The sequence below is a fragment of the Panthera tigris genome, chromosome E2, assembly GCF_018350195.1.
Source record: "Panthera tigris isolate Pti1 chromosome E2, P.tigris_Pti1_mat1.1, whole genome shotgun sequence".
Lineage (NCBI taxonomy): Eukaryota > Metazoa > Chordata > Mammalia > Carnivora > Felidae > Panthera > Panthera tigris.
This window is the reverse complement of record NC_056674.1, coordinates 33,927,408-33,941,568: the sequence shown is the minus strand read 5'-3', so window position 1 is coordinate 33,941,568 and position 14,161 is coordinate 33,927,408. Positions and strand designations below refer to the sequence as shown.

Here is a 14,161-nt window from a genome sequence, read left to right as displayed (position 1 = left end):
GGCAGGGCAGGGGCACGTCTCCCCCAGCCAGGGCTAGGTTCCCCCGTCCCCAACTCACCCTCTGGCTGGAAGCTTCTGGATCCCCGAAATGGGGAGCACATGATGTCCGGAGTTGGGGCAGGCGAGGGTCAGAGCGGGCCCCTCTGTGCCAGCCCGGCAGCGGGCAGGCGGGCCGGACCCTGAGGCCTGACGCAACGGAAAAAGAAATCACAGCTTATGCTGGGCCAGGCCCCCTCCCCTCCTACTCCAGCAAGAGGGCAGGCGGGCAAGGTGTCATTAAGGGAGGGCTGGGCCTGCCATGCGCATCTGGGCGAAATGGAAACCTCCCTGATGCAGCACCCGCCCCACAGGTCATTTGAGGTTACAGGCTGCACAGGGGGCATGGGGAGCCAGGCAGGGCCCGCTCGCAGATGGTCCCGATTCTTGGCCCAGATGGGCACGGGCCTTCTAGGGCGACCGGATCCCCAGGGAAGGAGCTGGAAGCCGGGGATAATACAAAACTAGTAGCTGCTTTTATGGATGGGTCGGCTGAGGCAAAGAGAAGGCAGGGCTTGGGGATTCCCATTCAGTCATTTCACAAACGTTCCCTGAGTGCCCTGCGATGAAGAGTAACGAATGAACAAGACACAGAGGCCTCGGTCCCCACAGGCTCTAGTGGCCCCAGCTAACACATCTTGCCCTTCGGGGAGGACAGGACAGGATTTGGAGATGCTGGCGCTGAACCATAGATCTAGAACATTATGGTCTTAGCCAGAAACCTAGGAACCCATCATCCTTGACCTCTCTCTTTCCTTCCCCCCGCCCCCCACCACCACCCATATCCCCCTGCTGTGTAGATTCCACCTCAAGATGCAGCGAGCGAGCGATGTCCTTATCACCCCCTCCCCCCCTTCCGCTGCCTTGGCCCAGCCAGACCGCCATCATCTCACGCCCAGCCATGCACTGGCCCATGACAGATCTCCCGGAGCAACAAGGAGCCAGAGTGAGTCTTTACACATGCAAATCAGAGGCTACCACAGTTCTACCTAAAAATCTTCCAGTGGCTTCGCCTTCCAGGCCACACCAAACCCAAATTCTCTCCAGGCTTATAGGGCCCTGCTTGACCTGACCCCATCTCATGCCACCCTCCCCCTCCCCCTGTCTGTCCCAGCAACACAGGCTTCCTCCTGCTCTGCAAACAGATCAACCTCTCTTCTACCTCAGGGCCTTTGCATTTGCTATTCCCTCTGCCAGATGTGCTTTTCTTCACAGGATGGGTCTTAGTTGTCAGAGGCCTTCCCTGGTCACTTGAGCTAATGCAATTTCTGTCTCAACACAATCACAACCACACTGTTCCCTTCACAGATCATTGTAATGTGCAGTCACTTTACTTGTCTATTTGCCTGTGTATTGTCTGTCTGGCCCCCTAGAACATAACCTCCACGAGGGAGGGACCATTCCCGCTTCTCTAGCACCTAGGGCGGCCTCTGCACATACCGAGTGCTGAATAAATGCTTGCCAATGAATGAGGGAGGGAGAGAACCCACCATACAGGCTCTTTAATCTCCAGCCCCAGAGAAATCACAACCACGTCTCCCTGACATACATCACGAATATCACAAAGCCATTACTCAAACCCTGGAGCCTCAAGATTACTCTAAGAGGCCAGCAGGAGAGGGCCTCATATCCTACTTCGCAAGAGTGGAAACTGAGGCCCAAGAAGGGGCAGTGGTTTTTCTAAAATAGGGAAGGATGATGCTGAGGCCGAAGGCCACCTTGCCTGACTCTATCCTTTCACCCACTATTGGCTCCAGTGGTTCAGGACCCAGGGGCTGGGCTGTGCGCCTCACTCACTGCAGGGAGGAGATGGTGAGGCCAGAAGGGTTCCCAACTCAGAGATGGGCAGGCACAAGGAGACACCGAGAGGCAGGCACAGGGAGATGGGCAGTAGGGGTGGGGGAGGCAGACAGCTGAGCTGGAGACCTGGAGAGCCAGCTGGGGAAAAGAGGGGATAGAAGGGAAGGGAAGGGCTGACCGAGGTGCTCAGGGAGGCAGCAGCCCCCACCCCAGAGTCTCAAGTGGTGGGGACGACGGGGCAAGTGTAACAATGGGACGGCCTATCAGGACTTCTGGTGGGGGGATCACGTGCTGCATGAAAACGCGTCTTCAACTTGATATTTAGAAGATGGAAAAGAAATTCTGTTTTTGGTGCCAACTGTGGAACAAAAATGCTCTACAAAGTCTTGTTAGTGGTAGTAACAAGGACAGGGGCTCAGTCCTCTGATCAGTACCCCCAACAGTTAAGAGCACAGACGCTGGACTCAGAATGCCTGACTTTCAATCCCTGGCTCTGCCATTTATTTGCTGTGTGACCCTGAGCAAGTTACGTAATGTCTCTGGTCTCAGTTTCCCCCTCTACAAAATGGCAGACGGTGAGAGTGCTCCCGGGGGGGTATTGCAAGGAATAAGTGCAGTAAAGCACTTAGAATGACAGTTTGCAGCTTGTGGTATTATCAGCAATTCTTGATGGCTGGGGGACGCAGGGCAGATCAAAACCGCAGGAGATACGTGAAGTTTGCGGATTATGTAAAGGGGACAAAGAGTTCAAACTGGTTGAGAAATACGGCCCTAGGTTCCCCTTAACTGGAAGACATAGTGCTGGGATACCAGTGGAGAGCAAGGTGGTGGGTGGGGGGCCAGGGAGTGGATAACGGATTCAGACCCCATAAGGTGCGTCCTTCAGGGCCTCTGGGTCCTTATCCATGCAGCAAACCCCACTCAGTGGGGTTTAATCACTGACCACAAAGGCTCCAGAGGCTATGGCCCTAGGCTCTCATGGCTCCCCGTATTTTTCCCAGATGGGCCACTTCAGCATCTCCTGGGAGCTTGGTAGAAATGCAGCATCCTGGGGGTGCCTGAGTGGCTCAATTGGTTGAGTGTTTGACTTTGGCTCAGGTCATGATCTCGGGGTTTGTGAGTTCGAGCCCCACGTCAGGCTCTGTGCTGACAATGCAGAGCCCGGAGCCTGCTTCGGATTCTGTGTCTCCCTCTCTCTCTGCCCTTCCGCTGCTTCCACTCTGTCTATCTCTCTCTCAAAAATAAATAAAACATTAAAGAATTGATACACACACACACACACACACACACACACACACACACACACACATAAAGAAATGCAGCATCCTGGGCCCCACCAGACCTGCTCAGTCAGAATCCCTAGAGTGGCACTTAGCAACCTGTGTTTTAACAGCACTCCTGGTGATTCTGCGGTGGGCTAAAGTACACACAGACACCAGGGGGGTGGCCAGGTGGGCATCTTGCTAAAATGCAGATTCTGATTCAGCAGGTCTGGGGAGAGACCTCCATGTCTGCATTTCTTTTATTATTATTATTATTTTTTTTGTTTGTTTTTTAATGTGTATTCATCTTAGAGAGAGAGAGACAGAGGCAGAGACAGAGAGACAGAGGGTGTCGGGAGGGGCAGAGAGAGAGAATTCAAAGCAGGCTCCGGGCTCTGAGCTGTCGGCACAGAGACCAACACGGGGCTCGAACTCACGAACCGTGAAGTCAGACGCTTAACTGACTAAGCCACTCAGGCGCTCCATAATAGCTGCATTTCTAACAAGCTCCCAGGTGATGCTGAGGCCACCCATCTGAGCCTGCGCTCCTAGATCAGAGGTTGCAGTATGGCCACCCAACGGCTGACCATGTGTCAGGGGTGGCTCTGCTTAGCCCACGCTCGGCAGAATAAGGCAGACGTTGTATCTGGTCCTCATACAAGGACTGTCAGCCTCACACACGGAGTCTGCAGGCCAGGTCTCTGCAGATCTCTGAGTTTGCGATGTTTGGTCTAGAGGGTGACACTGTGAACTGGAACCCTTGGCTAACCAGATGCCTGGTCCCCACTGGCCCCAATGGCTGCACTGGCTGAACTTCTGGGGTCAGATCATGTCTCAAATATGTCTAGATCTAAGTTGCTCCTTCGCCCCATTTCCTAGATGAGAAGATCCAGAAAGACAGATGGTAGCTGTATTAGGCTTCCCCAAAGAAAACAGAACAAATGGGATATCTATATATATAGAAAGGGATTTCTTTTAAAGAATTGGCTCATGCAACTGTGGGGGCTGGCAAATTCTAAGTCTGTAGGACAAGACAGAAAGCTGGGAATTCAGGTCAGAGGTGATGTGGCAGTCTTGAGTTCAAAATCCACAGGACAGGACAGGACAGGCAGACTAGAAACTAGGCAAGATTTCTATGTTTCAGTATTTTTTTAAAAAATGACTCACCCCCAACATGGGGCTCAAACTCAGAACCCCAAGATCAAGAGTTGCATGCTGGGGCACCTGGGTGGCTCAGCCGGTTAAGCATCCGACTTCGGCTCAGGTCATGATCTCACAGTTCGTGGGTTCAAGCCCCACGTCGGGCTCTGTGCTGACAGCTCAGAGCCTGCAACTTGCTTCGGATTCCATGTCTCCCTCTCTCTCTGCCCCTCTCCCGCTCACACTCTATCTCTCTCTCTCAAAAATAAACATTAAAACAATTAAAAAAAAAAAAAAAGAGTTGCATGCTCTACCAATTGAGCCAGGTGCCAGCTGTGTGCCCCTCTATTTTGGAGTCTTGGGGCTGAATTCCTTCTTCTTGGAGAAACTTCTTCTTTACTTTTATAAAAAGCCTTCAATTGATTGAACAAGACCCACCCACATAATGGAGGGTAATCTGCTTTAATAAAAGTCCACTGATTTAAATGTTAATCAGATCTAAAACAATACCTAGACAGCAACATCAGACTGGTGTTTTAACCAAACAACTGGTCACCAGAGCCTAGTCAAGTTGACACATAAAATTAACCATCACTACAAACTTCAGCCTCTGGGAGACCTGCCATGGGGAAAAAAAACAGGGTGCTGGGGCTGGAGTTCTGGGCCAGCCCTTCCTAGATGTAGGAGATGGGTGGGCCTGCTCCCACCCTGTCAGCTGGAAGGGAAGAGAGGAGGTGAGTGTGGCTGTGCTGATGGAGAGATAATAATAAAATGAGAGTAATAATAATGTCCGCCCCGGACCCTGTGCCCAATACCTTATGGGCTTAAACTTCTACGGCTTCACAGCATCCTTAAGCAAGAGGTTAGGATCACCCCCATTCTCCAGATGAGCAAAATGAGGCTTGGAAGGATCTGCAATCCAGAGCCTCTGCTAAGATGACTCTGGATAAGCTCGGTCCTTCCGAATCTTAGTTTTCTTACCCATCAAACAGAAAGTAAAAAATGCCTAACACACTGTAAGTGCTGGCTCACAATGAGGAAGACCTCTCCGTGGCTCTGGGCCGTTCTCTGGACGACATCCAAGCCCCTCCCCCGCCCCGACAGAGCCCCTCCCACTTCCGGCTCCAGCTGTGGTGTCCACCACACAGAGGGCCTGGAGCGCCCTTCCCCCTTGTTTACTTTGCTTTTTCATTCTTCCAGCTCAGCTCAGCAAAACCAAAAGCAAGTGATACTGCTGTGCCCCCTCCCACCGCCCCACCGCCCCTCCCGGGATGGCCAAAAGGAAAAAGGCTGACAATACCAAGTGGTGACCAGGGCGTGGAGCACCTGGAACTCTCACGCTGCCAAAGGGTGTGTGCCCGGGACGACCGCCTTGGAGGGACGTTTGGCAGGGTCTACCTAAGCTACGCGACCGAGCCCCTGTGATGAGCCAGCAATGCCCCACAGAAACATGCACCTGTGTTCACCAAAGGACCCCCCCCCCCACCCCGCCCCACACCGACTTTCACGGCAGCACTATTTACGGTAGCTCCAGACTGGATGCACCCTGAACACCCCTCATCAGGAGAAGGGATAAAGAAATGTGAACACCCACGCAGTAGACTATACTGCTGGGGGCACGAGGGCAGAACCAGGGTGCCAATGATCCGGACGGGCCTCACGAACACGCTGAATGGAGAAGAGCAGACCTAAAGGAGCACATGGTCCTGTCTGATTTCATTTATACGAAGTTAAATGCAGGCCAAACGGATCTGTGCTGCTGGAAGTCAGGAGGGAGGGGTGCTTGTGACCCGAAGGGGGCACCAGGGGGCTTCGGTGATGGTCACATTTCTCTTCCTTGACCGGCTGCTGCTGACAAATGCTCTGGTGTGTGGACAGTCACGGAGTTGTACGTGTGGGATGTCTGCTCTATTTTGTATGTTTTATAATGTGATAAGATTCGAGGACTCCTCTACAAAGCCCCTCCTGAGCCCCTGGTCTGTTGGGGGGGGGGGCACTGACATCGTCACCATATTGTAAGTACTGGCTTAGGAGATGTCACCGTCCTTTGTTGAAAGTGAGGAAGAGCGAAAAGGTGAAGGGGGACTACAGATTCTCAGAATTCCAGGGCTGGTGAAATCTGGGATTTCAGAGTCACCAGTCCCCTGAATCCCTGAGCCGAAAGGCTTTTGGTTTATCTGGTCCCACCTTCCCAGGCATACACCAACCCCAACATCCCACAGCCCCAGTTCTCTGAGTTGGGCGGTGGGGGGCAGGGGGCCGTCCAGCCCCAAGCTGCTCATACCCCTGGGCCCTTCCTGCAAACCCCTGCCAGGGACAGCCCCCAGAGTGGGCGGGGCTGGCTCCGAGGTGCGAGGTGAAGGGGGCATCTCGACACAAATCCACAAATCGCCTCTCTACCTTAGCTAGGCTCCCGGCTGCTATACTCAGAAGACACCGCACTCCCGACAGGCAGCCGGGCCATTATGGGGATAAATATAGATGCAGACAGCACAGCGTGGAAGCTGCAGCAGGGGTCTGACACCCCTGGGGTCCCCAGCTTCCATCAGACCACACCCAGGGGAGGCTATTCTCTGCAGCGCCCACCTAATCACTAAGCTCTGGCCCCTGGGGAAGGGGGCCTCCCTTGGGACCCCGAGGCCCCTGGTTCAGCTCAATCTTGGTCCAAAGGGCTTGGCCCCGTGTCTCCCCAGCCTATCCCTCGAGGGGCTGCTGCCGCAGGCTGCACGGTGGCCTCCAGCCCACCCCCCACCCCTCTGGGAGTCAGGAGTCAAGGCCTGCTTCTGCCACCTCCTCCCTCCTAGGCCTCAGCTCCTTCATCAGCAAAGTGGAGCAGGTGATGGCCTGCCCTCCCACTTCCCAGGAAGCATGACAGAGGACGGGTGTAGATATACTCTGGGATACAGAAAGTACTTCGGGAACTCGGGAGTGGGTCTGGCCAAGCTCGGAGGGTGGACCAAGCTAATGGAGGGTGGAGGGCATGGTGACAGTGAACACCAGCCAAAGTCATTCCAACCTGGCTTCATTTGTAGGGGGCTGTGCGGCAGCCTGAGGGATGGAAGCCGCCCTCGGCCTTGCCCTGTGGTGCCCATGCCTACCTGGGAACTACCACGGGGAGACTAGAGACAGGGGTGCCCAAAAAGTGTGTTTTTGGAATTCTTCCAAGTTCCTTCCCCTCTCTGTGCCTCAGTTTCCCTGCCTGTGAAGAGCCTGGGCTCCTTCCAGCCTTGAGGAGTCTCTAAATACCCCTCAGTCTTTCCTGGGCTGCTCTGAGCCTCAGCCCCAAGCTCCCACCCAAAATCTCTGGACTGATGGGCCCTGAAAGTCATCGGGGCTCACCCAGTACCGAATCCCCTCGTGGGTTCCCGCATGGGGGTTAGACCTCTGCTCACCCCTCCGCATGTGGGGCTCTCCCTACTCTTTGTTAACGGTGTCTTACAGTTCCAGTAGCTTTTATGCTGCCCAGCCCACACCCTGCCACACTGAAGGGGTGCCCCCTGCCCCTCCTCAGCCAGACAGCGCAGAGGGGTGTCTGTGAGCCAGACAGCAGGTGCTACTTCAGGCCCAGGCCCTTCTCAGCAAGTCCTCCTGGTCAAGGACACTGCCATCTGTTCTTCAGCTCTGGGTCCCAGCTCCCAGGAAGTCCTCTCTGAGAAGAAGTAAACAGTAGCATGCACTGGGCATGCCTGGCCCTGCCCCGAGGTTGACAGCATTCTGTTTAGGCCTCCCTGCAATCCCAGGACATGTGCCCTCTTACTAGCATCCCATTTTACTGATCGGAGAACCGAGGCACAAAGAGGTTATGTAGAGGTTAGAGGTTGAATTATGTTCCCCCCAAAGCTAAGTTGAAATCCTACCCTCCTAATTCCTCAGAATGTGGTCTTATCTGGAAATACAGGAGCTGCAGATGTGACTAGTTAAGATGAGGTCATACAGGGGTAGGACGGGCTGTTAATCCAACGCGACTGGTGTCCTTATGAGAGGGACCGTATGAAGACACTAGGGAAGGAGACAGAGATCGGTGTGATGTCCCCAGAAGCCTGAAGAGGCAAGGAAACACACCTCCCCTAGAGCCTTTAGAGGAACATGGCCCTGCCCACACCTTGAATTTGGACTTCTGGCCTCTGAAACAGAATATATTTCTGTGATTTTGAGCCGTCTGGTTTTGGGTTCTTTGTTATAGCAGCGCTAGGAAACGAATACACTGCCCAAGGTCATCCAGCTGGTCCATGGCAAATCAGAGCGTGACATCAGGCAGCTGGGCTCCCTATGTGCACGCTGCAAAGCGCACCCCTTCCTGAGGGGCCGCGGGGTGACTTGGAAAGATTGCTGGGGCCCAAAGGAGGGAGAGGTTGAATGGCGTCTTCTGCTGGGAGCTGAGCATGCTCTCTCCTGCATCATGGGGAGGGGAGAGCAGGGATACAGTCGGCAAACCAGATGCCCCCAGCTCCCGACAAGAGCCACCGAAAGGAGAAAGAGAGCTGGGTCATAAGGAGAATGGGCTCTTGGAACACACGAAGCATGTTCCCAATGCAAGGCTTTTGCATGTGCTGTTTCCTCTGTCTGGGGCACGCCTCCCTCTTTCATTCAAAAATATCCACTGAGCACCTGCTGGGCACCAGGCACGGCTGGGATACAGCCATGAACCAGAGACCAAGGCCCTGGATTAGCATGCCAGCTCGAATGTCACCACCTCCTGCTCTAGAGGCCTCCCTGAGCCTCACACACTGCACTCCCCCATCATTCACTCTACCTTGCTTTATTCTCTTTGGGGCATTTTCCACTATCTGAAGTCTTTCTGTCTCCTTGTCATTTGCTGGCCTCTCTCTGTCCCCCCCCGCCCATTCCACTCTGAGCTCCATAGCCGCGCTCCCAGCTTCAGCACAGCCCCAGGCCCAGAGGAGCTGCTCAGTAAACATTTGTTGAGTGACGACAGGTGGCCACACAATGACTGGAAGGTGGGACCCAAAGCCACAGGTGGAAGAGGAATGACTCCATACACTGCCCTCTTCAGTTTACAAGCCCTTTCAAAGCTGCCTAAAGAACCCCATGAAGAGAGCAGTGGGGGCAGCTCGTGGTCTAAGAGTCCCCATTTCCTAGACAACGAAGCGGAGGTCAGAGGGGTTAAGAGACATGGCCCAGGTCACACGGGGAATGGGGACTCTCCCCAGTACACCTCGGTCCCCTGAGTGGGCAGCCCATGGCAGCAGCTGCCACCTCAGTCTCCTCCAGCCCCGGGTCCTTCAGTGCCAGGCAAATCCCACCTTCTCCAGACTCGTACATTTCCCTCCTCCATCAGCAAGGCCACTGCCCTGTGCCGGTGTCCCAGCACTTAGCAGGGAGAGCAGGGCTCCCTCCAGAGACCCGAGAGGGCAAGCTTATGACTCCTCGGGGCTCCATCAGCCAGCATCACAGAGTCCTTTAACAGGAGGCTACAGTGCGGGGCAGCCCCAGTCATTTATCTTCTCTAAGTGCAGGGAAAGGGCCCTGGACAAGATGGACGCTATCCTCGCCTGTTCGTGGCGCTGACACTCTTTGGGAAGGGGGGCAGATAATAAGGTGATACACGAATGAATAAATAAGATGAGTGTAGAAGGTGGCTAACGCCCGAGAAAAATTAAGCAAGGTGATACATAGTGAGGGAGCAAATAGCAGCTAATTAGCCTCATCTCAGACCCCGAAGGAAGAAGGTGAGGACAGAGCTAGGAGAGAAACACTCCAGGACACTGAAGAGCACAGTCCACTTGACTCCGCCATGGGAGCAGAGGCCGGGTGGCTCAATGAGGGGAGAGGGCACTGGGCTGACAACGAGAAGGCGCCTTAGACCCCCACGCAGTTCTGAGGCAGTGCAGGACCTCAGGAAGCCATGACCCCCCTTAGGACCCCATATTCTCCCTCTGGACAGTGGGAGTGGGACATGACTGTCCCCTTCTCCTGTTGTTGGCTGCCAAGATCCTAGGGTGACCCAGCCTCCTGGCTCCCAAGGAGCCCATCCTGTATCCTGCAGGGGGCTGGGCAGGAGGGGAGGGAATCCTGTTCCCTTTCTGAGGCCAATTCTCCAAGGGAGAGGGGGCTGGGTTCTTGAAATGATTGGCCCCGATTCAGCAGCTCCTGTAAGGGTTAGAGGGGGACAGAGGGAAGGAGACTTCAGCAGGCAGACGGGGCCCTGGCTCTGGGCTGGGGGCTTCTCAGTAGGGGACGTTTCCTGCCCCCAATGCTTCCTGCTCTGACAGGAGCTTTTCTGTCACTCCTCAGAGCCCTGTGGGCCAGCCCAAGGTGCACAGGGGGGGAACACTTTTGCATCCAGCATCCCTCATGATGTTCTCTTTGGGAGAACCTTCCTACTCAGGACTCTGCACCTTGAACAGCCCAGAAGTCTGACATTTGGCTTCTGAGGCTCCTCTCTCCAGGGAGGAGGTGGGAGAAGGAGGAGCAGGCTGGCCTGAGAAAATCCCAGAAGGAATCCTAAATGCAGCTGCCCTCACCGGGATTATGGATATTCCCAGGAATAACGATGCTCACAGTTACCAGTCACTGAGTGCTTACCACCAGACCAGTCAAAATGCTGGCATGTGAGCCCTTTGTCACCTAATTTAATCCTCACAACTACCTTTAAATAAATACACAACCACCCTAAAAGATCACAAAGCTATACAGCGTATTGTTCTCACTACTTTACAGGTATAGAAACAGAGGCTCTATTCCCAGCCCTCTTATGTACCTGAGTTTTTCATTTTCATGGCCCCTGGGAGGGGAGGGGTCCCTTGAAACACCACACTTGCCATTCGTGAAGTGCACCCCACTTTGCAGAACCCCTGTCCCCTGGTTCCAGCCTCCCAGCAGCCCTAGAAACGGGAATGTGTCATAGTTTGCTTCATTTTACAGATGGAAAAAGCCCCAAGCCCAGTGAATGACAAGGCACAGACAGGAAGTGGCAGAGGGCAAGGAGAACCCAAGTGTCCACATTCCCAGCCCCTGGTTCTTTCCATGGAGAAACCTGCCTGAGTGACCGCGTGCCTGGGGCCAAAGCAGTGCTCACTGGGCCCTGTGCCAGAGGGATTGTAATAAAACCACTCCTTTATGTCTTCATGTTTGCACCCAGCCTCCAGGCACACAGGTCCTTGACAATTAGCCCATTTTACAGATAAGCACCAGGTCAGAGAAGAGGAAGGGCCCCCAGCCCGCCACCGGGTGGGCATTCAGCCCCAGGTCTCCCCAAGCTGGCCACAGACAGGTTGCAACCGCTGAAGGGTACAAAGGGGTTCCCACGTCCGCACCAATTACTGAAGCTGTGGGTGCGCCAAGGAACAGAAAAAGCCCTCCATCCATGGATGACAGCCCACACTCCTAGGCAAGCAAAAACTAAGGGCACACAAAACAAAGGGCAGCTCACATTCTCCCAGATCCCTTGAGGGTGTCACTTCCCAAAATACGCAACAGGGCTGGGAGAATCACAGACATCAGGATGAACCCTCAACTGGCTACCAGAGCCCTGGGTTCCAGTTCCACTTGTGCTCTTGGGCAAATCACAGTCCCCTTTGAAGGAGCCCCTTCCCAAAGGCCTTGTCCAAGGAGGGGGGCAGAGGTCGGGGCTGGGATGGGATGGGATGGGAAGAGGGGAGTAAGACACCTCTATTCTCAGAAAAACAGGGCTGCGAGAAACGGAAAGGAAGGAGTCTTGCTCTCTCTCCCATGTCCCCCCACCCACCCCCCTTAACCACACAGGTGCCAGACAGCTTTTGCGAAAAAACTAGTTTGCAAACACACTTCGACTTCTGGGAAGCTGCCCAGCTCCACGCCCTCCCTTCGTAGCCTCTTCCTGGGCTGGGAGCTGGCTCTCCGGCAGTACGCTGGGGCGGGGGCGGGGGGGGGTGGGATATGGAGGTTGAGAGCAGGTTACGGCGCTGGGGGGCGGGGGGTGGCCAGGGGCCAGGGACCAGCCCGACCTCAAGTCTTCGGCAGCTGGGACTTCGGCAGCGGGGACTCTACCTTTCCGGACGCTCCCAGGCTCCAGGGAGGAGGTAGGAGAGTCCCTACACAGCTGGGCTCGGACACCGAGGGGCACCACCCTCCTCCAGCACCCTTTCCTCTTTCCCCCACGGTGGTCCGGGCGCAGCCGGAGCGCCCCCGCGTGGCCGGGTCGCAGCTGAGTCACCCAAAGGCCAGAGGCTGGGTGCGCGCGGGTGGCGGGGGCTTGGGGTGTCACGGCCCCCGAGGCGGAACCCAGCCTCCTTCCAACCCGCCACCGGCTCCAGAAGCCGAGCCGAAAGGCCGAACTTAGCGTTCGCGCCAGGGCGCCCCGCCCGCCCCTGGCCCGCCCGGGCCCCACTCACCACGGGTCCCGCGGGCGCCGCCGCCCTCACGGCGTGGTCGCCGCTGCCGCTGCCCGCGCTCCGGGCCGCCGGGGCATCCCGGGGCGCTCCTCTGCTTGGCGGGGCCCGCGGGCGCGGGACGGGCTCAGGGCGCTGCCCGCGCGGCCCTGGCCAGCTCGCGTGCGCTCCCAGCCGCCTGGGGTCCAGTGCTCCTCCCGGGCGGGCGGGCGGCGGCGGCGGCGGCTCGGGCTCCTCCCTCCGGCCGAGAGGGGGCGGGGGTGGGGAGGCGAGGCGGGCGCTTCCTGGAGGGGCGAGCGCTCCCCACGGGCGGAGCGGGGGAGCTGTCCCGCCCGCCGTCCGCGGCTCGGATCCCGCGGCTGGCGCGCCCTGGCGCTCCGGGCTCTCGGCGCCGCGGGGGCCGGAACCCGAGGGTCCGAACGCTCGAGGCCGGAATCCGAGGGTCCGAACGTTCCAGGCTGGGACTCCGCGGATCGGAACGCCTCTGGTTCGCACCCTCCCGGGCCGGTGCTGCCGGAGTCGCGGACACCTCCGAGTTCCGAGCACCGTGCGCTCAGGGCCGCGGACGCGGGAACCGAGGAGTGGGCTCAGCCTGGGCCTTCGGGGCCCCAGCTCGCCTCCTGCGGCCTCGACCCCGAGGGCCCCGCGCTGCGCCCTCGGGGGACACACCACAGGGCTAGGTTCTGGGCCGTACTGAGCAGCACTAGGACCGCAGTGTCGTCTCCCCCGCCCCCCAGTAAAAGAGCTCGGCATTTTCTTGTCGCCAGGCACTGGGAAGATGACACATATTTCTCAGAAAGGATAAGATAAAGAGTTTGAACAGTGCCTGGGGCTAGTTAGCAGGAGGATAATTAAGGGGGGGCTTGAGGCCCTGGCACCGACTCCCCCCTTTCTGCGAAGGCCATCTTTTCCCTAGAAGAAGCACCGATTCTTAAGAAATGCATCTGTCGCCGGGAGCTCCTGCTGCAGGTCACTCAACGGTATTTATGTGCACCCCCCCCCCCATTCAGTGTCTCAGACAGCTGAGCCTCATTTAACCAGATTGTGGGAGATCTCACGGCCACATCCAAAGCCCTTGGCCCTACAGCTCAAGGAGTGGGCGACTGAGAGTTAACGCATTGCGCTTGGGTTGTGGGTTTTCCATTCCAGGTAGGAGAGGGTTAACTAGGAGACTCGAGCTAGAGCCTGTGAACCTCCCTCCAGTCTGAGTCACAGGCACTTTGCAGCCTTAGAGGGGCATCCACCGAAAAACCCCAGGGCTCTGAGCTTTGTTCTCTGCCTGCCTGTCCCCCCACCCCCACCCCCATTCATCCTTCTTTTCTCCCAGCTCTCCTCATCTTTCCTCCACCAAAGTCCTCAAAGCCCTCAGCCCAGCTGTGGGGCAAACCAATCTATAGGCATTCTTAGACCAAGCTCCAGCCCCACCTCCCCCAGGAAGCCTTTCCTGATTGATCTGGCCCCCAGATTCCCTTTCCTCTCCTTGCCCCAGAGCCACAGAAGAGACAGGCGCTGGGACAGACAATGGTGAACCCAAGCAGAGTCCCTCCCCTGAAGTTGCAATCGTAGAAGTTGCAATCGTATTATTGTGTGAAA

The 14,161-nt window shown here is 56.3% G+C and overlaps 1 protein-coding gene across 3 annotated transcripts in view; it reads right to left on the bottom strand.

Annotated features, from left to right (window-relative positions):
- Positions 1-12,771, bottom strand: part of CPNE2 (copine 2) — a 46,915-nt gene extending 34,144 nt beyond the window's left edge. The window contains exon 1 of one of the 3 annotated variants that reach the window (XM_042968737.1): positions 12,572-12,771. The gene's annotated coding sequence lies outside the window, so the exon portion shown is untranslated. The remainder of the gene's footprint in view (positions 1-12,571) is intronic. The other 2 variants (XM_042968735.1, XM_042968736.1) reach the window with 2 other exon arrangements.
- Between the last annotated feature and the right edge of the window lie 1,390 nt (positions 12,772-14,161).